Source organism: Balaenoptera acutorostrata, chromosome 9, assembly GCF_949987535.1.
Source record: "Balaenoptera acutorostrata chromosome 9, mBalAcu1.1, whole genome shotgun sequence".
Taxonomy (NCBI): Eukaryota; Metazoa; Chordata; class Mammalia; order Artiodactyla; family Balaenopteridae; genus Balaenoptera; species Balaenoptera acutorostrata.
In genome coordinates, this window is record NC_080072.1 from 71,103,998 (window position 1) to 71,127,398 (window position 23,401).

General features: G+C 38.8%; 1 protein-coding gene across 5 annotated transcripts in view; it reads left to right on the plus strand.

Moving 5' to 3' along the window:
• Nucleotides 1–23,401, plus strand: part of FAT3 (FAT atypical cadherin 3) — a 717,681-nt gene that overhangs the window by 515,391 nt on the left and 178,889 nt on the right. The gene's annotated exons all lie outside the window — the stretch shown is intronic.

The following is a 23,401-nucleotide window of genomic DNA, read 5'->3' on the forward strand; positions in this document are numbered from 1 at the left end:
ATGGCTGTCTGCATTCTCTACTGGTGACAAACTATGGTGTCAAAAGAGGGAAAGGATCCAAACCAAACTGTATGTGAGGCTTGACATGTCTTTGAGAGGGTACATGCGCCTTCCCGTGCTTCAAAACAAAATCCCATCAAATGATGCAAGGAGAACTGGTAGGAAGAAGGGCAGCCCTGACTTCCTATCCACGTCACATCAGTTTCAGCTTGGCGCCGGTAAGTAAAAGGGACTCTGGAAAGACTCTGGTGCGCATGCCAAGAATAAGTCATCTTTGCACCCAGAGAGACTCCACTTTCAGACAACCTTGAAGTGTGGTTTTAGTGAGGGAGGGCAGGAAAAATAATATGCTTCTATGAAACATCCCCTCTTAAGGTAAAAATGGAAAGAAATATATCATTCATGAGTATGTCTCTGTTATGAGACCATAGATTACAAAGTCCTTAATGACAATTTCAATTTTCCTCCTGGCACTGAGGTTACACTTATTAGATCCCAAGTAAGTATGGGTTGAATTGAATTGAAAAAAAAAAATGTTCTTTTTCCATCCTCTTTATTGTGGTTAGACAGAGGAAGGAGAAAATGAATCTCAACTCAGTTATAATTAGTTTTTATCCGGGAGGAGCTTAAGCGGCATAGGCCTGTGCCCAGATATTTCCAATGACATAAATACGTAACTTTAGTCATTTGACAAGTGGCAAGGCCAGTTCAGAAACCATAGAAGGAAGCAGCATCTGTGAGGTTGCCTGTTGGTAAGACAAATGTATCTGGATCATGTTTCTCTACAGTTCAGCTTCATTATATCGTCCACATTAGGGTCACTTAATCTCAGGACAGCATGCACTGGATTCTGTGTTTGTTTAATAAAGGTTTTATCTGGAGACACCATTTCCAAAGGCCAGACCCAGCCTACAAGGTTGAAATCTGACCCATTTACGTGAGACATTATACACACTTCTTCCCACTTCACACAGGTGTTCAGGCATGAAGCCTGATAGCACATTTAGGAGGCAAGCTGGTGGAAAGGACAGCTACTGGAAATGATAAGTAGGCCCAGACATAGGCTCATATGATCAGGAATGATAGGTGAATCATTGAGAAGAGAACTGCCTTTGACTGCCATAGCCAAGGTTTGGAGCAAGCGTTCAAAACCACAAAGAATGATAAGCAGAGGGAAAGCATTTTTCCCGCTGCTTTTCTCTTCTCTCCTTGATTGTCATACATTTCATTGGCATCCAGATGTTCCACTATTTTAGCTACCAACTTGAGAAATTACATTATAGTTACTTTCAAAGTTGTCAGAACACTAAACTCAACAGTGACAGTTTATAACCCATTTTCTCTAAAGTGCTTAATTTTTTCTTCTTCTAACCCTGATGGGCTGGCATTTAAATAAAGAAAGTTAGGATTCTGAAATTCAGTTAGTTTCTGTGTATGCAAAGTTATTCTTGAGGCTCATCCACATGCATATTTCTTCTTGCCTGTACATATTGGGTATCCTGTACTTGAACTTTTCCTCTATTTGTGTCTAGATTTGTTAAAAAAGGAAATTTGCTTCATGCTTCAACTTTGAATATTTTCACTCATCAATTTTTAAATTCTTTTGGCATTCAAATGTATGCATTTTTTTCAGAAAATTGAAGGCTTGTTAAAAAGAGCAATATTATTAATTTTGAAAATGCGTATTTCCCCAGTTGAATAAAAAACATAGTGGTACATATATCATATTTTACAGCTGATTTAAGATTTCCCAGAAAACTCCATTCGTAATTTCCAGTTGCAAGGGGATGAAGTTCTTCATTTTAATGCCTGCAGCATTCTTGTGGTAATTTTGAAATTGGGAGACTTGGCCACATTCATAAATGGTAACTGTGGAAAATCGGCCACTTTCCAATCAAACAAAAGCATAGAAAACCTTGAGGATACTTTTGAAAAGAGGAGATTATTTCTAACAAGTCTAGTTACACTGTCTGTTCCTAAAGCAGATGAATGGGAGACTCTTATAAGACTACTGCTGTTGCTTTTTTCTGTATAGGCTGCTTGTATTATCTGTCTGTACAGTACTTAGCACCCTGTTGAACTCAATAAATATGCAGTGGTAATAATATTATTGCTCAGAATTCATTTAGCACTTCCACGTCTTTTGAGTATCACAATGTTCTGCCTACTAGGTGCAGGGAATTTTAATTTAATGCTCATTCTGAGGCTTAACGCTTGGAAGTGTAATGACCCATGTGAGATTATCCTCCACTCCAGCAGGCCATTTTTGGAGCAAAGCCATTGGGTTGTCCAAGAATTCATTTAAACATAGAGGAACTTTACTTCCCACACTAAAATTTGGAGACTCAATATCCTGGCTTTTCCAGTCTCTATCCTCCAAGCCATCTACATCATAATCCCCTAACACACAAAAAAGGAGAGAAACAGAGAAAATTCTAGTAGATCTGTGACAGTTAAATAGCTCTGACCAACCTCAATCAATCTGTGTCCATGGAAGAGGTTGAAATAGAAATCAGATGGAGCTGGAACAAGTTTTTTTAATCAGGACAACCAAGTTTGTGCATCAGCCTAATTCAGCTATCGTTAGACTTTGGAATATCCTGATAGTTTCCACATATTTTCTCCTATGAAATTGCATTTTCCTTTTAGCTTAATAGAAACTACCCATAGAGAGCTCTGATACCAGTAATGTCCTTGATACCTGACACAGTATCTGACATCCAGTAAGCATTCTGGAACTATTTAGTTGTATGAATGAATGAATGAATGATCTATGAAGGGAAATCCCCATCTGTTCTAGAACCTCATTTAAAAGGAGAAAACTGTTGGGGTTACCTAAAAAAATCCTTAACTTTTCTTGTATCTCATTTGAGGCTTGTCGGGCAACTAACCTACTTCTTAACAATCTATTTTATCAATAAGTGTAATAAAATGCTCTGGGCGTATTTAAACTGACTTTAAATCTATGTAAATTATCATTCATGGGAATATGCAAATACTTGGTGTGAAATTTGGTTAACAGCCCATGGTTAATACAATAAATAAATAACTACAGATACACATATTTGTGTACACACACATATACACACATACATGTGAGTACTTGCAACACGTAAAACATGGTAATTACACTCAAATTTACCCTAAAACAGTTGGAGGTCACCAGAATAACACAAGTGAAGCAATAATTAACTGCAGAACAGTACGTAATAAAATTATGCACCCAATTGTGAGAAACAATTTGTATGTCCTACAAGAGTTAAGAGCTGGATTTATCAGGGAGAACTTAATCTGGAAACTGCACTGTTTCTGGCAGAGGTGAGGTTGACTTAGCGTCCATGTATTTTAATTTCCTTCTTTACTGCATGTACTTGGGACTTGACCCTGAGGAGCAGGCAGTTCATTCACCAGGGCCACGTTGTCTGATGTACCCATCATCCCATGGAATCGCAATTGTGTAGAGATAGAATCTAAAGAGAGATTCACTGGGGGAAGGAAAGGAGGTTTTCCTTTAATAACTGTAGTAGTGGTCTAGTATTCTAACAAAGAATTGAAACTGATGGAATATTTGCATATCTGGAGGAAACCTGTTGTTATAGCCTGGAAAGAGCCTGGGTGTGTAGGTTGAAGTTGACCAGGGGTTGAATCAAGATTCTGCCATATATTTGGTGCAAGACTTAGAACAAATTCATAATCTATAATATTAAAACCTCAATGGGCTGTTGTAAGTGGTGCATAGAAACCTTATGCAAAGAGACTAGCGTAGAGCAATATATCAACTATCGTTAGTTTCCTTCTTCTTCAAGGCAAAAACCCCTGTATGTTTCATTGTTCCTAAGGCTTAGCTCAGTCCTAGCAAAGTCAGTAAGTATTTTGCCCAATGGATGCAAAATCAGAAGGGCATTTTGAGAACTAAGGAAGGCGGCAGCATCCATAATCAAATACACACGTTTGCCTTCCAACGGGGGAAGTTAATTCAGCACTTCAGCTAGCACACATCCATAGAATTGTGGGTGTGTGCTTCACACTTCCCAAGGTGAGCCATTCTATCCCATCCCACAGGTCTGTCGGGAGGCTCGTGATGACTCACCCTCCTACAGATCAGGTGCCTAATTATGTTATTAGAGTGTCAGAATCATCTCCAATGGCTTTGTCATCCATCTAACAAGAGGCCTCAGTTTGACACTGCTGAGTTCAAAATGACTGAAAAATGTGAATGATGCATGAGATGATGTATGAACATATATGGAAGATTTTTCAAAATGTTTTATGACAGACTTTTTTCCCTTTTGCTCCTATGCTTTAACTATGACATTGTTCTTAGCTTAAAATTCACTTTAGTTCACCTCTATAATAATTTCTTCAGTACCTAGGGTATGCAGGTTTTATACTCAGTTTCACAGGGATATAAGGTGATAAGATTTGGCCCCCTGGGACCCCAGCCCCGACCTCTTGCAGAGTGGAGAAGCCCTTCATCAGGACAAAATTATCCGTCGTGATATTCATCAAAAGACTTTTATTCACATTACAACAAAATGGGTATACTGGGTGTTGCCCAACTGCACTCAGCTAGATGGTCGTGGTGGATTGTAAAAATGGCCACAAATTTTCCCAGCTCCTCCTATCAAGAGGTGAAGACCTGGCTTGGTGACTTGCTGTGACCAAGAGCATTCAGCAAAAGTGACGTTGTTCAGTTTCTGAGCCTAGCCCCAAGAGACCTTGCTGCTTTTCTTATCGTGCATGTAATCCTGAGACTTTGCCCTATTTTGTGGCGTGATCACTTCTCAGAGGCAATATGGCCCCTCCATCCAAACTTTGGTTCAAATGTCAAGACTCATGTTGCCACACGTTCACCAGGAGGGTGTGAAAGGGTCTATTATTGGAGTAATGTGCTTTCTGGGGTGAGCCGGGTGAATGCCTAAGCTGGTCCAAAAATTGCTTGAGAAAGCAAGGAAGGGAGATGGGCTTGGGGTTATGTATATGGCAGTTGGGGTGAGGCTGGGGTGAGGGTTCCTGCCCTTGAGCTGGGGCTGACATGGCTTGAACTTCTTGCCAACGCCAAAGGTGCACCTGAGCTTTCTTATCAGCTTGCCCAGAAGTGGAGTGTGAGGGGAAGAGAACATGGTGTGGCCTGAAAGCCATCAGCAAACTGAAAAATGGAGTCAGACTCTTTGTTACTCTTTATTGCAAGGGTCTTCATAGCACTTAGTGCCTGAAATTATCTTTTAAAAAATTTTACGTATTTATTATTTTATTTCTCTACCTTCTCTGCCCTCTATGGATTGTAAACTCAGTAATGGCTGGGACCAAGTCTGTATGTTCTCCCCTGAATCTCAGCCTCTAGATTAGTGCTGGTACATAGTAGGTGCTCAGTAAATATGTGTATATGAATGAACTTCTACTTGTGAACATTAGTTTCTCTGTATCCAGTCCGGATGCTTAGAGTTCCATCAGAGAGCAGTTGCACTGCAGGTAATTCTAATGATCTTAAGTTTGAGTGACCTGCTCTGCATCTCCTGTAAGTTGATGCCCCCAAAGGAATGGCTGAGAAATGTTCGCCTTTGGTGCTCTATGCTTTGAACTATATCCTTGTATCAAGTCAGATTGCCAGAACACCATCTACCTGGATTGGGTTACTCTGGCTTCTCATGGAAATATTTTTACAGCATTAGGTTCTTGATTTTTATTGAAGTTCTTATGCTACAGAGCCATATCCAGCTATCTCTGAATATTTTTTAAAAGTGCCACTCAGAATACTGTTATCTATGTTATTCACTGTTTCCCAGGAAGGACTCTTGCAGCAGGATCTCAGAGTTTAGAGGTGGGGCTAAGGGGCATTTCCTCCTCTCTGAGCTGAAGAGTTCAGCCCTCTGTTATGGAATGAACTTGTGCTAAACAGTAGTAGCTTTGCTTATCCTAGGTTTTCTCATATTATTATCCCCCAACCCTTTTCTTCTTACCTTTCTTTTAAATATGTATATATAATTTATCTTTTTAATTTTTCATTAAAGCATTTTTAATTGAAGTATAGTTGATTTACAATACTGTGTTTCAGGTGTACAGCAAAGTGATTCTTATACATATATACATACATATATTCTTTTTCAGATTCTTTTCCATTATAGTTTATTACAAAATATTAAATATAGTTCCCTGTGCTATACAGTAGGCCCTATGGTTTATTTTATACATAGTAGTATGTATCTGTTAATCCCAAACTCCTAATTTATCCCTCCCCCTCCTTTCCCCTCTGGTAACCAGAAGTTTGTTTTCTATGTCCGTGAGTCTGTTTCTGTTTTGTAAATGAGTTCATTTGTAACATTTTTTTAGATTCCGCATATAAGTGATATCATATGATACTTGTCTTTCTCTCTCTGACTTACTTCACTCAGTATGATAATCTCTAGGCCCATCCACGTTGCTGCAAATGGCATTATTTTACTCTTTTGTATGTCTAAGTAATATTCCATTTTTTAATATAAATATATAAAGATAAAGATAAATAAATAAATATATGTATATGTATGTATGTATGTGTGTGTATATATATATATATATGTATATATATATATATATATATGTTCCACATCTTCTTTATCCATTCATCTGTCAAAGGACACTTAGGTTGCTTCCATGTCTTGGCTATGGTAAATAGTGCTGCAATGAACACTGGGGCGCATGTATCTTTTCGAATTAGAGCTTTTGTCTTTTCTAGATATATGCCCAGGAGTGGGATTGCTGGATCATATGTTATGTATATACATAATTTTAATGATGAAATGTATACACATGCTTTTCCTATTAAGTGTTCTCAAACCTTATTTGGAAGTAGGTTTGGTATTAGTAATTAATAAATGGGTGCTTACTCCTGAGACACACAGAAAAGTCCAAGGAAGACTTTACTTTCCGTTGTCCTTCCTCTGTTTAAGGGAAACCTGACCCTGGGGGAAAAGCTGAGAATCATGCCTTCAGGTTACTCCATGGGGGGCAGATTGTTTTTCACCTTGTGTCTCCCATAGCACATTTGAAGTGGTTGATAAATGTTTGTTGCATGACTCTCCCTTGAGGTTTTTTCCATGCCATCGGGGCTTAATTAATGTCATTATTTATGACCAGAACGTGTAGAATACAGGGATCTAGAATTTGAAATCCATCCACTTTACAGAGAGATCCCAGGGGATATCTCTTAAGTAGAATAAGAGGTTGATTGTCATCTGTATCCTCCCACTGCTTATCATAGCATCTAACTCTCAGGCACTAAAACCTGTTGTGCAATAATTACTAATTGATCTTCAGGAGCACTTTAATATCTTTGAAACTCTGGGATTGATTATCTTCTTTTTCCTAGAGCTTGATATACTGCAAATGAATCAAGAAGTCATTGCCAGTATAGCTGTATTAACCTATAATTTAAAATGCTTTAAAAATGTAATCTTGTTAACCTTTCTTTAGGAAATAGATAGGTACACCTAAGGTGAGCTATGGAGTTAGTTTCTATAAAATGAATCTATTTCCCTGCCATTTTGTTTTTTAACCATACAAATAGAGATATGTTTTCATTAAAAACGTGTCTTGAAATACTGAACTGTGAAATATTTGGCAAAGGAACACCCTTAATTGGACAGTATTGCACACTGGATGATGGAGTGGCCGACATGCTTTCTAACACTTCTGGAAGTGTGCAACATATCTCAACTCTATTCTACATTCCCATTTCTAGATTCCACACTCCAGCTTCTGGAACTTAACTCTTCTTCATCTTGTTAATAGCACTTTGAAGTGTCTTAATAGCCATCTAAATTTGTTTAATTTTTCTGCATTAAAAATAAATTACTAAACTACCATAGGGCTTCAAATTCAAAATCTGCTAAATAAGCTCCTTTAATAAAAATAATATTTGAACTCAGCGGTTGTTTTGCTCTTCGGATTTCTGTGTGATGATCCAGGATTCTAAATGCCATAGCATGGTTTTTAGTAACAAGGCACACTGCATGTGTTGCAATATAGGATAATTGGGCTGATGCAGGAACTATGTTATCACAAATTAAATGGGATGTTAAAGGTCCTTATTAGCTATCGGTATTAGAAAATATGAAGCAAAAAGCTGTGTGCCTTTTAGGGTGATGAAATGTTCTAAAATTAGATTTTGGTGATGACTGCATGACTCTGTAAATATACTAAAACCCATTTAATTGCACACTTTAAACAGGGGAACTTTATGGTATGTAGAGTATATCTTGATAAAGCTGATTTTTTTAATAAAAGCTGTGTCCTGGTGCAGGAATGAAATAATGGTTTAATTTACATATTCTTATAAAGGCATCAGTGATCCTGAAAAACCTTCAGTTGAAACGGAGAGTAACCGCAACATTAAAGGTGAAAACATCAACTTCCTAGGAAGTTCCCTAAAAGTTGTGTCTTGTCTGTGGCCATGGCTGCATCTTAAGAGACACAAATGCTGCATCCTTGATGCTCATGCCAACTGGCAGGTGTTTATTGAGTCCCACTGTGATGGGACTGCTCCCATAGAGTCAAAAGTATAAAAGATGAAACATCTGCATCAGTTACCTGTTGCCGTGTAACAAAACTTAGTGACTTAAAACAACCATCATTCTATTTAGCTCACAATGCTGTTGGTTGCTAGGTTGTTCTTATCTGGGCTGGTTTGGCTGATCTCCGCTGGACTTTTTCAAGAGATTGTATTCAGTTGACATGAAGGCCAGTTGAACTGGGACAGACTCACTCACCTGTCTGGCTGTTGGCAGGCTGGCATCCAAGGTGCTCACGTTTCCTCCATGTGGCCGCTCATCCTCTAGCTTCAGACTTAGGATTGGAACTTGCACAGGGGGTCACTCCCACTACATTTTATTGGTCAAAGCAAGTCACCAAATGTCTTACTCAGTTTGAGCTGCTATAAAAAATTGCCATAGACTGTTTATATAGTCCATGATCAGGGTGCCAGCATGGCATGGACAGGAGCTGGTGAGAGCCATCTTCCAGGTTGCAGACTGACAACTTCATGTTGTACCCTCACATGAAGGAAATAGAGCAAGCTAGCTTTCTGGGCTCTTCTTATAAGGCCACTAATCCCACTCGTGAGGACTCCACTCTCATGACCTAATGACCTCCCAAAGGCCTCACCTTCTAATGCCGTCACAGTGGGGTGGGGGGTGGGGGACAAACATCCAGTCCAGAACACCAAGCAGCCCAGATTCAAAACGTAGGGAGGGCTTCCCTGGTGGTGCAGTGGTTGAAAATCTGCCTGCCAATGCAGGGGATACGGGTTCGAGCCCTGGTCTGGGAGGATCCCATATGCCACGGAGCAACTGGGCCCGTGCGCCACAACTACTGAGCCTGCGTGTCTGGAGCCTGTGCTCCGCAACAAGAGAGGCCGTGACAGTGAGAGGCCCGTGCACCGCGATGAGGAGTGGCCCCCGCTTGCCACAACTAGAGAAAGCCCTCGCACAGAAACGAAGACCCAACACAGCCAAAAACAAATAATAAATAAATGTTTAAAAAAAAAAAGTTAAAAAAAAAAAAACAAAAAAAAAACGTAGGGAAATAGAATTCACCTCTTGCTATGAGGAGCTACAAAATTTTGTGGCCATTTTTACAATCCACGATGGCAAACAATCTAGCTGGATCTAACTGGTGCTATTCAGTTTACCCCTTACATTTTCAATAAAGTAAGTTTCGTGATGAAGATGATTTGGCCCTGGGTGTTGTTAAATGTACAGTCATAATATTTACATGTGTATTTGATTTTATATTAATCACCCTATTGAAAGTGGCAGGGTAACAGCAGCTATGGCTAAAATTGTTTAAATTTTGCTTTTGAGTTTTGCCACAGGTTTACCTAGCATACAGATTTCTTTGTGTTCCTAAAGTAAACAGCATTAAATAGAAGCCTAAAGCTAGAGGAGCAGGGAGAACCCAGGATGGGATTAAAATGATGCTGTAATTAGTACACATTGTCTAATTGAGAATCAGCTTCATTTTAATTTTTGTTCTGATTCTGGTTACTTATCAGCTAGAACTTCTCTTGCAGCAATGGGAAAAGTTCAGGAGTAGACCAAAGCATTCACATGAAAACAACAAGAAACACATCAAGACAAGAGTGGGAAATAACACTCTATATCCTATTGACTAATGTTAGAAAAGAAATTGATAAAATCCACAGTCTTGTTTAAGCTACTCATCAAAAGGAAAATCAACAACAACTAGTCAGAATTTGCCAAATATGATCTCACAACCTTGTTAAATGTGTGACGTCATCATCTTACTGCCAGTTGTCCCTAAGAGAGGGGCACTCACCTTATAGGTGAAAAGCAGACGGCCAGGATCGAGCCAGAAAAACCACTCAGCTCCACAGCATTTGACATTAGTTAAGAGAACCAAAGACCTTTGTGCATAGTCATTAAAAATTTTACAATCCAACTTTGAAAATCCTCTTCAGGTTCAAGCTTGGGTCTCAAGTAGAAAAATCCATCGCCCAGCTCCCTAATCAAAGTGGAGTGTTCAGTTTGATTTCCTATCCCTAGGCATTCATTTTCTATAAACACAGCTCCCCAAGTGATGGTATCATATTAAATGCCTGCTTCCAAGATACCTGAGAGAATTAGAAGAGAAAAAAAAAAGAACTTCTTCCTTTAGACCTTTTAAAAGCTCATTCTATAGATAGAGATTCTATCGTTCTATAGATAGAGAAATCTAGCATCTTAAATGGTATTTTAAATGGCCATTTTCTTTCTATAATCTGTTGCCTCAGATACAGTTGAGATTTTTCTAATAAAAGTACTAGGCAAATTTCTTAATAGCATGTTAATTTAGGATTATAAAGAGCTTTTATTCTTTTCTTCAAAACAAGATCCTTTTTCTTTGCTATAATCCTCAGGTTTACAGTTAAATAGAGGCTCTTTTTCAACATTTCTGTCTATCGAGTCAAGAGTGGAATAGTGGCAAAAACCTTGTCAGGGTGCCACACTGGAGAGATTCTACATCTCTCCATTATCTCTCTGCAAGTAGACAGTTTATTTTTTCAATTTTAAAAATTGTTTAATTTTTAAAACTTATAATTAATCAATTACAAAAAACCTCTCTTGTCTAGAGCTTTAAGCCACTTCATCAAATGTATTAAAATATCAACTATAAAGTTTACAGAACTTCACATTGGGTTGAATTGCTTTAACAGCTTTGACAGTTTCTACAAAGTTCAAGTTTTTCTTTTCTATATCCAGCACTTTAAAAAGATCTAATTTCTCAAAAACTAAGGGTCACAGATAGTTTAATTTTCTTGTCAATATGTTTAATCCTTAGAAAAAATATATTTTATTGCCAACAACCACAATTTCAGGATGACATTAGTTTCCTATATATTCATCATAAGCATGGATTTGCTGAGGAAAGACCCAGAACAACCGTATCAATAAGATATGGTGAGTATGGTTACTCATTGTTAGAATACAAATCTTAAGGGACTTCACTGGTGGCACAGTGGTTAAGAATTCACCTTCCAATGCAGGGGACACGGGTTTGATCCCCGGTCCGGGTAGACCCCACATGCCACGGAGCAACTAAGCCCGTGCACCACAACTACTGAGCCCACGTGCCACAACTACTGAAGCCCACGTGCCTAGAGCCTTTGCTCCGCAACAAGAGAGAAGACAACCGCAACGAAGAGTAGCCTCTGCTCACTGCAACTAGAGAAAGCCCGCGTGCAGCAATGAAGACCCAACACAGACAAAAATAAATAAATAAATAAATAAATAAATTAATTAATTAAAAAGAAAGAATACAAATCTTAAGTTGAAACACCCTTTGTGCCATTGGTCAAAGAATGATTAAGTGATAAAATTTGAAATATTTTTAATGGCAAAGGATGGAAGATAGATGCCCAAAACCACCCTTTCACACTTGATATGATAAAATTTAACGAGTTGCCAAAAACACCAAATTAAGGCTGATAAGTCATTCTGGTTGAAAGTATGAAAAAGGTTAAACTCTAGCATAACAGAAAATGACATTCAAAAACAACTAAAGAAATCTGGAATGTCTAAAGCCTTTCCGTCTCAAATGATAAGCTCGTTTGTTATTATCTAGCAACTGGGATATCTGAGAAATGGGGTATGTCACCATGGTAGCAGTGGGCAAGCAGATTCAATGTGAAAAATGAGAACTGTCCAAAGCAGTAGAAAGGAAATAGGATGGGACTACTCAAAAGATTGGGAAACTATTAAATTTATCTTAATATTAAATCTATTCAGTAGAAATCTAAATCACTCTGATTCTTAACTCTCTCAATAAAATGAACATTCAGTAAAATGCTGCTCTTAAAATAAAATGTAAAAACAGTCATCTAATGTTTCCTTAAAATCATCAAAAGCTATTAGAACCACTCAATGTAATATGAATTTTCATTAACTTTGTAAACAGTTACAAGAAATAAGATGTTTTGGTAAATTTAGCACATTGATTTTTGGCAAATTGGCTTTGGCAAACTTGTCATTCTGTATATTGTTTATTTCAGCGTATCGATTTTTAGCAATTTGGCTTTCTTCTGATATCTGGTGCCCTCAGGGAACAAACTAGATAATCAAAGACTTATTCTTTTAAAATAAATATCAAGTGCCACAAGTTATGGGCTAGGAAAGTAGGTGTACAGAGGTGACTAAGACAGATGTTGCCCCTGAACTCACGGGAGTTACAGTCTGTAACAGGGAAGACAAACGTTAAATAAAAGTTACACAAATAGTTATTTAGCTTGAGTTGTAATAAGTGCTTTAAAAAAATAAAAGCATGGTGTGAAATGAGAGAGTCTGAGAGGAGGACCTGTTAGCCAGAGCTTTTTATTTTTAATTGAATAAAAATAGAAAATGCAGTGTCTGCCTGCCGAAACAGACTACGGGAGTAGAGTTGAGCATCAACACATCCGTTGTCATGGGTGATGCAGTGGGGCTGCCAGAGCAGGTGCAGACCGAGGGCCAAGTGGGCACTGACGGAGGAGCAGGGGCTGGCTTTCTTTAAAGTCTCTCATGTTCCTCTTGTGTAGGAGCCCTTTCTGTTTCCTCACATGCCCTAAAGATGATCTTTGTCCTTAAGGTGACATCCTAAACTTCCTACGTGTTTCTGTATTTTGTCTCATTCACCTGTAAGCTCCTGGCTTCCCTCTGCCTGCTTCATGCTGTCCTATAACTGCTTCCCATTGCCCTCACTGGGGCTGATCTCACCGGTTCCCTTTCCTTTTTTTCATTTTTATTCTTGTAATTCTCTTTCACCTTCTGCCCTTCTCAGAGTTCTCAGCCTTTGAGATAATATATTGGCTGGTCACAACATTCCTGGACCTCTACACAGCAGGGTTGAACACCTAAAATTCATTTGATGTGGTCTTTGGGTCTCTGACACTTGCTAGGGAGTATTTTTACACTGTTGTAGTGTTTTAGAACTTATATTCCTGGGAAGTCTTTATTTAGAACTTTAAGGATTGTCAGAGACTAGATTTGAGATCACTAGGTTTGTAACGAATTCTAGAAGACAGGTTATCCTTATTATAAAGAGAGGTCTTGAATATTTAGTTTCTTAACAAAGATAAATGAAAGACCATAGATGAAACTGTATGTACAATGTGACTAAGACATACCTATCCATATATAATATGTAAATAGCTATGTCCAAAAAGAAAACTCATAGTAAAAGTCATTAAGAGAGGAAAAGTGTTTTTAGTGCATATGGAAATGCATATGAAGAAACTAACTGATGGTTTGCTTTTCAGTTCTCAAACCCAGAAGTTCTTCCAAAGCACGACATAGATCACTCGTTCTCAACAAGGCACAATTTTGCCCCCAGGAGACATTTAGTAATGTCTGGAGACTTTTTTTTTTTTTTTTTGGTGGTGGTCACAAGGGAGGGCGACACCTAGTGGGTTGAGGCCAGGGGTGCTGCTAAACACCCCAAGGGCACAGGGTAACCCTCACAGCAAAGAACTATATGGCCCCAAATATCAATACTGCACATGTTAAGCAATACTGGGATAGATCAACAGCACCCATCTTTCAGCTCCATCTCACAGGAGTTCCCAGCTCTTTTCCCACTGAAAGGCACAGAGACGCAGGCTTTCCAAAACATGCATTTAAAACAGAGGGTCCAGCATCATTTAAGAGATCCAGGTTCACTCTTACTTCTTCTCTGTAATTTTTGCGTAGCAAATAGCTCCCATATCATCTCAAATCTAGGGTAATGAAAGTGGCTTGCTCTCTGGTGGCTTAAGGATTTCTATGAGACCTTAGATTCATTTTGGGGGGAAAAAAGAATTTAGGACAGTAAGAAGACCCTCAAGAGTACAGTTGGTTGCTCCTTCATCTGTGTTCTCTCTCTGTGTATCTCTAATAGAATAGGTTTGGGGGTTTTTTGTTATAATTTCAGAGTGGTTTTTTTTTTTGGTCAGCTCGTTAAATTAAATTATAGCATAATGCCAGTATGTAGGGTAATGGCAGCACATAAAAACCGCGTAATAAGTGTTTGTTAATTGTATTTAGACTTTCGTATTCAAGTTATAGATCATAAATTTCAGTTGCCTGTGGTTTCCCATCAACTTCCACAGAATGACTCTGCCTTCTAACTTCAGTTTTACTTTTTCCGTTGGTTTTATTTTTGCCATCTGGGGATCTATTTTTCACCCAGTTAATTCATTCATCAATTTACTAATTATTTCTTATGCTAGGTGCTCATAGCATTGCCAGAAAGGCGTAAGAGACCTATCTTTCAGGAATGAGAGAGCAAGACTGGAGTAAAGACAATATGGCAATATAGAATTTAATTATAATACAGAGAATGGCTGGATGCTATAGGAATCCATGCATAGAAAGATCAAAATAGAATTGAACCATAGAGAAGCCTGTGAAGGTGAATTGGCCCAATCTACACTCCTGAAAATAGGATGAGATTTGGACAGGTATTCTTTTGTCCATCACTCACTCACTCAATAAGCATATTTTGAGTGCCTTCTATGTTTCTAGAGATTACAAAGATCAGTAAGATATTGTTTCTTCCCTCAAAGAGGCCATGATTTGCTGAGGAAAAAATGGACAGTAAACAAACCTTCTAGGATAGTTTGATAAGTGCCATGCAAGCGATCACAGAGCAGGTTTGCTGGGAAAGTGACAAAGGACAGCTTCCTGAGGGAAAACCACTGAATTCGATGTTAAAAACAGTTGAAGTTCATCCCAGGAAGAAACTGAACAGGGTGTTCCAGACATAAAGATAGCAGGTTTGTTGAGGGGTAGGTAGCTGACTGAAATCTAGGGGAGACAGGAGACAGAGAGAGGGGAAAGGGACCGGAACAGTGGGAACACCAGAGTAGCAAAGATTCAGGAGCAAAGCTGGATATCAACAGGCTTTGGGGGTCTTATTAGAGAGTTTGGATACAACTGGGAGCCACTGGGAGACATAGAGTGCTTGGTAACCGTATAATGGATGACTAAAATAGTCTTGTGTTCTGGAAGGGCTTGGGGTGAAGACTCAAGTAAACTTTGCATATTCTGGGGTTACTAGCCCAAGGCTCATGTTTGAAAGTTCAAGAAACCAATTTGAATAAGTATGATGAGGCAAGACTATAATGGAATTTGGTCATCATGGTGGTCTCTTATCTGCAAAGTGATATACCAAACATGGTGCTTTAGCACCATGTATACGGTGTCCTAGATGAGGAAGAGACTTGAGGCTTGGTACCGGATATGTAATTGTTATTTAGTTATGAAACTACAGACCAGGTGTTGGGGAGAGCAACAGAAACAGAAATGAAGAGATGGATAGAAGTCTTCAGGAAAGAAGAACCAACAGTATGAAAAGGGGAGGGGAGAACCTCTTAAGTCTATAAGCTGAGATAAATGAAGGCATGGTGATTCCAGAATGAAATAGGCAGATGTGGTTTGAGAGAGAGAATAGTGAGTTGAGTTTGGCACATTATGTTTTAGATGCAAGGGAGTCAAAAAAGCGAAACTTCCCTTTTGGGCCTTGGGTGTACATGGGAGAAACAAAAAATTGAAGCTGGAGGTACAGATTTGGGGATCATCAAAACATAGATGATTGTTCAAGAGTAAGTAAATGATTCTTCACGTTCTATGTCCGTTTTTTTAAAGAAGTTTTCTAGTGTTAATTAGCTGCTTCAGTCTGACATTTTATTAACAGAGAGGCACTTATAAGTATACTTTTCTTTGCTGGAAAGCATCTGGTTAATAAGTGCTTCTACTTAATAAGCCAGCATGTTCAGGGTGTTCAGTAACTCCCTTGTGATAAATTGGCACTTTTGGAAGCTGCATTAAATTTTCCAGACTCCGAAACACTCTCTGAGTGTCTGAAGTTTTAATACATAGGGGAACATCACTACTTTAATTATGGTGAGAGTTCTTAATAACCAGATCCTGTGTATGGGACTCTCCCTACTTCTTCTGGAAAAAAAAAAAAAAAATCTCTGGTGGGGATAAAGAAGCAAGCTGAAGTTCAGTTTGGTGTCAGTGATGTCAGTAAGAACCCCACATATTTGAGTGCCTAATATGTATTGGTCAGTGGATCAAATACTGGGGACACAGCAAATTCTTCTTGGGGCAAGTCAAGGGAACAATCGCAGTGAACGTGGATAAGGGCTCAAATACAGGTCTGTACCAAAGGCTATAAAGCTCGAGAGGAAGAAGAGGTCTCTTTGCTCAGGGAAGTAGGGTAGAAAAATCAATCATTTGAATTGAACTCTAAAGGCTGAGGCACATTTGCAGCTAAATGAGATAATGTCAGCTGTCACCAAATGTAGATATTGAGCATCTAGTCTGTGCCAGGCACTGTTCAGGCACTGAGGATAAAGCAGAGATGAGACAATCACAGTACCTATCTTCACTTAGCTGGTGTTGAAGTGGGATGAAATGGACAAGAAATATATTAACCAGTAAAGTAATATAGTTGAGAGAGCCAGGGGAGTTGCTTTAGCAAATATAATCAGCAGATGACCTCTCTGAGGACATCCTATCTGAGTTAAGACCTAAATGAAAAGAAGAAGGTGGGCAGGGGATAAGATTTACAAGCTGAAGCCACAGCAAGTACAAAGGCCCCAATCAGGAATGAACATCTCGGGGGCAGAAAGAAGGGCACTGTGAGTGGCTGGAACCAATTAAATGGGTAAGTTAGCAGCAAGGGATGGAGTCGGGGAAGCAGGAAGAGGAAGCACTTTATGTAGAGGCCACATAAGACGTGGTTAAGAAAACACTGTGTCTAAAAAAACAAACAAACAAAAACAAAAAACCTCTGTATTTTACTCCAAATGTAATGGGAAGCCATGAAAGGATTTTACACTCGAATTCATTAAAGGGAATTAGAGCTCTAGGAAGAGATCCAAGTCTGGAGATCTACACCTGGGAGTCATCAGCATATGGATAGTTTTTGAAGCCATGAGGCAAAGAATGTAGATAGACTAGGCGAAAGTGCTGAAAGCTTTGGGCAGTCCAACATCTTAGTGAGACGGCAGAGGGGGAGACAGTGAAGGCAGGAGGGAAGCAGGCAAGCAAGGGTGGCTTGGAAGCTCAGAGAAGATTGTGCTTCACAATGGCTATCATTGGAGGTGTCAGAAGTAGTGAGGAGTCAAGTAAGATGAAGACAGAACAGACCATTGGCTGTGGCTAGTGTAGGACATTGGTGACACTGATAAAGCTGTTTCAATGGAACTGTGGGGGCACAAGCCCGGTTGACTGGGAGAGGGGGTCAGGAAGTGGTGATAGCAAGTAGACCCAACTCTTTGGGGGGTTTTACTATGAAGGAGAGTGAAGAAATGAAGCAATAACAATAATAAAAAAGCTTTGAGTTAAGAAACGTTTTTGTTTCATTTTGTTTTAAGATGACTACTACTATTACTTATTCCTAAGTAATGATCCAGTACTGAGGGAATTAAAAATGGTGGACAACTGTTGGTGGAAATATAAATCTTTGCAGCCACTATGGAAAGCAGTATGGAGGTTCCTCAAAAAACTAAAAAGAGAGCTGCCATATGACCCAGCAGTCCCACTCCTGGGCATGTATCTGGGCAAAACTATAATTCAATAAGATTCATGCACCCGTATGTTCATAGCAGCCCTATTGACAATAGCCAAGACGTGGAAGTAACCTAAATGTCCATCGACAGATGAATGGATAAGGAAGATGTGATACACACACACACACACCAATAGAATACTACTCAGCCATAGAAAAGAATGAAATAATGCCATTTACAGCAACATGGATGGACCTAGAGATTATCACACTAAGTGAAGTAAGTCAGAAAAAGAAAGACAAATATCATCTATCACTTATATGTGGAATCTTAATATAACACATATGAACTTATTTACAGAACAGAAACAGACTCACAGACATAAAAGACAAACATATGGTTACCAAAGGGAAAATGCAGGGGGAGAGACGGATTGGGAGTTTGGGATTAGCGGATGCAAACTATTATACATAGAATGGATCAACAACAAGGTCCTACTGTATAGCACGGGGAACCATATTCAATATCCTGTGATAAGCCATAATGGAAAAGAATATGAAAAAGATTGTATATATGTGTATAACTGAATCCCTTTGCTGTGCAGCAGAAATTAACACAACATAGTAAATCAACTATACTTCAATAAAATTAATGTTTTTAAAAATGGTGGTACAGGGAAAAGCAGTGAAAATTGCAAGAGCAAAGCCCTTGAGTGGGCTAGAGTAGAATCCAAGCTGAGTAAGGAGGGGATGAATGAAGGGCATGGTGGATAGTGAATCTGTGAAAAGGCCAGTGGATATGGGGTCTCACAAGTAATAGTGGCATTTGAGCAGGAATGCTGGGGGAGGCAGGCTGAGAGGGTAGGAGGTGACGTCACAGAGGGTTATGTTTGAAATTGAGAGATTCAGAGCTCTTGCAGTTATTGGTGATGTCAAATCCAGGGCACATTTATTATATGTAATATCTAGCTATAGCTAAGTTTGTATCATAAGCTTGTTTATCTGACTTAGTTGACAAACAATGTTATGACTAACAGAATATTCATTAAGCACATAAATGGTACTTGCATTGCATGCAGATATCTAAAAATCATAGTAGTCATAGAGGTTATAGTTCAAGAATGTCAACACCTGATATAAGAGAGTTCTTATAGGCATTCAGTTCATTACAAAGTTAATAGAACCACTTGAGCTGGCTTTCAAAAAAAAAACTGGAGGTAAACAACAATAAAATACATGCTACACACCTATCGGAGTGACTAAAATTCAAAACACAACAGTATTTGCTGGTGAAGATGTGGAGCAATAGGAACTCTAATTCATTGCTGGGAATGTGAAATTGTACAACCACTTTGGGAGATAGTTTGGGTGTTTCTTACAAAATTAAACATAGGACCCAGCAATCAGGCACCTTAGTGTTTACCCAAATGAGCTGAAAATTTGTGTTCACACAAAAATCTGCACACAGGGACTTCCCTGGTGGTCCAGTGGCTAAGACTCTGTGCTCCCCATGCAGGGGGCCCCGGTTCGATCCCTGGTCAGGGAACTAGATCCCACATGCCGCAACTAAAGATTCTGCATGCTGCAACTAAAAGATCCGGCATGCCACAGCAACTAAATATCCTGCACGCCGCAACGAAGATCCCATGTGCAGCAACCAAGACCCGACGCAGCCAAATAAATAAATAAATATTTTTAACTCTGCACACGGATGTTTATAGCATCTTTATTCATAATCGCTAAAACGTTGAAGCAATTATTATATCCTTCAATAGGTAAGTGGATAAACAAACTATAGTATATTCATACAATGGAGTATTACTCAATGATAAAAAGAATGAGCTGTCAAGCCTCCAAAAGACATGGAGGAATCTTGAAAGCACATTGCTAAGTGAAAGAAGCCAGTCCGAAAAGGCTACGTATGATTCCAATTATATGACATTCTAGAAAAAGGCAAACTTTGGAGATAGTAAAAAGTTCAGTGCTTGCCAGGAGTTTTCAGGGAGTGAGAGAGGGATGAATAGGTAAGGCACAGGGGATTTTTAGGGCAGTGAAACTAACGTATATGATACTGTACTGGTGGACATATGTCATTATTCATTTGTCAACCCATAGAATGTACAAGACAAAGAATGAACCCTATTGTAAACCGGGGACGTTAGTTAATAATAACATATCCATATTGGTCCACCAGTTATAACAAAGGCACCACAGTAATATAAGATATAAACAATAGGGGAAACTGGGAAGAGGGGGCATGTGAAAACTACTTTTCTGCAGACCTAACACTTCTCTAAAAAAAAAAGTCTATTAATTTTTTTTATAAAAAAGCAATGCACTGGTTTCCTTGGAACATTGTAAGTGCTCAAAAATGAAAAAAGAAATGTTTGCCAGATAGGTGAGAAGAAGAATAAGGTATGATTATTTCCAGAAAGAAGGAATGAGGTGTGTGTACAAAAACAGAGAGAGGAAGAGTGGGCATGGTATGCAGATGTGTTGGGAGGTTGTGCTGAAAATGCTGTCAAGCAAATGATCATATTTGCTGTACAAAATGATCCCTGAGCCTGCAACAGGGAGGATGGTTATGGTTGGAACAGGACCAAAATAAAAGAGACAAGTCAGGAAGCTATTGCCCCGGTCTAGAGGAGAATGGATACGATCTAAACTAAGATAGGGATTGAGAAGAGAAGACGGATTTTAAATAGATTTGGCTGGTAGAATTAAAGGAACTTGGTGGCTGATCGAACAGGCAAGAGTTCTCAAAAGCCACCATATGGAACTCTCAGTAGAGCCTGGGCAAGTCGTGCCTGACTTGGAGCATGCAGACCTGACCCCACCTTGTGCTGAATGATGAGCTTGATTTTTCCAGCACCAATTCTCTTCTCCTTGATTGTTTGCTTGACACCTTGGGAAGTAGCATTAACACTTTCAGGTCACTAGGGGGCTAATCATAGCCATGTTCATGATTGTAAAACTGAATTGCAGTTCAGAGAGAGTAATCATCACAGTTCACACAGGGGTCTTTCCTGGAAGAAGATTTCACTATCTTAGGACAAAGTCATTTGCTTAAGACCACTCCATGAAGCAGTGTCATGAAAGTCATTATTTATACAGCTTTTGCCCTCAAATTTTCAGGCACCCCAGAAGTCCACTGAACACTAAATCCTTTGTTCATTCCAGATGTGTGTGTGTGTTAAACTGATGGACACAGACTGTACATGAATGAATGATTAGAAGGATGAATGGATGGACATAGATAGATAGGCAAGCAAATAGAAATTAATGATATGGTAAAGTAGCAGGATACCAAATTAATGCACAGAAATCTCTAGCATTCCTATACACTAATGATGAAAAATCTGAAAGTGAAATTAAGAAAACATTCCCATTTACAATTGCAACAAAAAGAATAAAATATCTAGGAATAAACCTACCTAAGGAGACAAAAGACCTGTATGCAGAAAATTATAAAACACTGATGAAAGAAATTAAAGATGATACAAATAGATGGAGAGATATACCATGTTCTTGGATTGGAAGAATCAACATTGTGAAAATGACTGTACTACCCAAAGCAATCTACAGATTCAATGCAATCCTTATCAAACTACCACTGGCATTTTTCACAGAACTAGAACAAAACATTTCACAATTTGTATGAAAACACAAAAGACCCCGAATAGCCAAAGCAATCTTGAGAAAGAAAAACGGAGCTGCAGGAATCAGGCTCCCTGACTTCAGACTATACTACAAAACTACAGTAATCAAGACAGTATGGTACTGGCACAAAAACAGAAATATAGATAAATGGAACAGGATAGAAAGCCCAGAGATAAACCCACACACATATGGTCACCTTATCTTTGATAAAGGAGGCAAGAATACACAATGGAGAAAAGAAAGCCTCTTTAATAAGTGGTGCTGGGAAAACTGGACAGCTACAGATAAAAGTATGAAATTAGAACACTCCCTAACACCATACACACAAATATACTCAAAATGGATTAAAGACCTAAATGTAAGGCCAAACACTATAAAACTCTTAGAGGAAAACATAGGCAGAACACTCCATGACATAAATCACAGCAAGATCCTTTTTGACCCACCTCCTAGAGAAATGGAAATAAAAACAAAAATAAACAAATGGGACCTAATGAGACTTAGAAGCTTTTGCACAGCAAAGGAAACCATAAACAAGACGAAAAGACAACCCTCAGAATGGGAGAAAATATTTGCAAATGAAGCAACTGACAAAGGATTTATCTCCAAAATCTACAAGCAGCTCATGCAGCTCAATATCAAAAAAACAAACAACCCAATCCAAAAATGGGCAGAAGACCTAAATAGACATTTCTCCAAAGAAGGTATACAGATTGCCAACAAACACATGAAAGAATGCTCAACATCACTAATCATTAGAGAAATGCAAATCAAAACTACAATGAGATATCATCTCACACCGGTCAGAATGGCCATCATCAAAAAATCTAGAAACAATAAATGCTGGAGAGGGTGTGGAGAAAAGGGAACCCTCTTGCACTGTTGGTAGGAATGTAAATTGATACAGCCACTATGGAGAACAGTGTGGAGGTTCCTTAAAAAACTACAAATAGAACTACCATACAACCCAGCAATCCCACTACTGGGCATATACCCTGAGAAAACCATAATTCAAAAAGAGACATGTACCACAATGTTCATTGCAGCTCTATTTACAATAGCCAGGACATGGAAGCAACTTAAGTGTCCATCAACAGATGAATGGATAAGGAAGATGTGGCACATATATACAATGGAATATTACTCAGCCATAAAAAGAAACGAAATTGAGTTATTTGTAGTGAGGTGGATGGACCTAGAGTCTGTCATACAGAGTGAAGTAAGTCAGAAAGAGAAAAACAAATACCATATGCTAATACATATATATGGAATCTAAAAAAAAAAAAAAAAGGTCATGAAGAACCTACGGGCAAGACGGGAATAAAGACACAGACCTACTAGAGAATGGACTTGAGGATATGGGGAGGGGGAAGGGTAAGCTGTGACAAAGTGAGAGAGTGGCATGGACATATATACACTACCAAACGTAAAATAGATAGTTAGTGGGAAACAGCCGCATAGCACAGGGAGATCAGCTCCGTGCTTTGTGACCACCTAGAGGGGTGGGAGGGAGACGCAAGAGGGAAGAGATATGGGAACATATGTGTATGTATTTACTTTGTTATAAAGCAGAAACTAACACACCATCGTAAAGCAATTTTACTCCAATAAAGATGTTAAAAAAAGAAAAGAAATTAATGATAGCAGTTACTGCTCTGCTTCCATGAGCATGTTAACAATTTTAAAGGAAAATTATAAAAGTAATAAAAATTTAAAAATTTTAAAATAAGTTTTT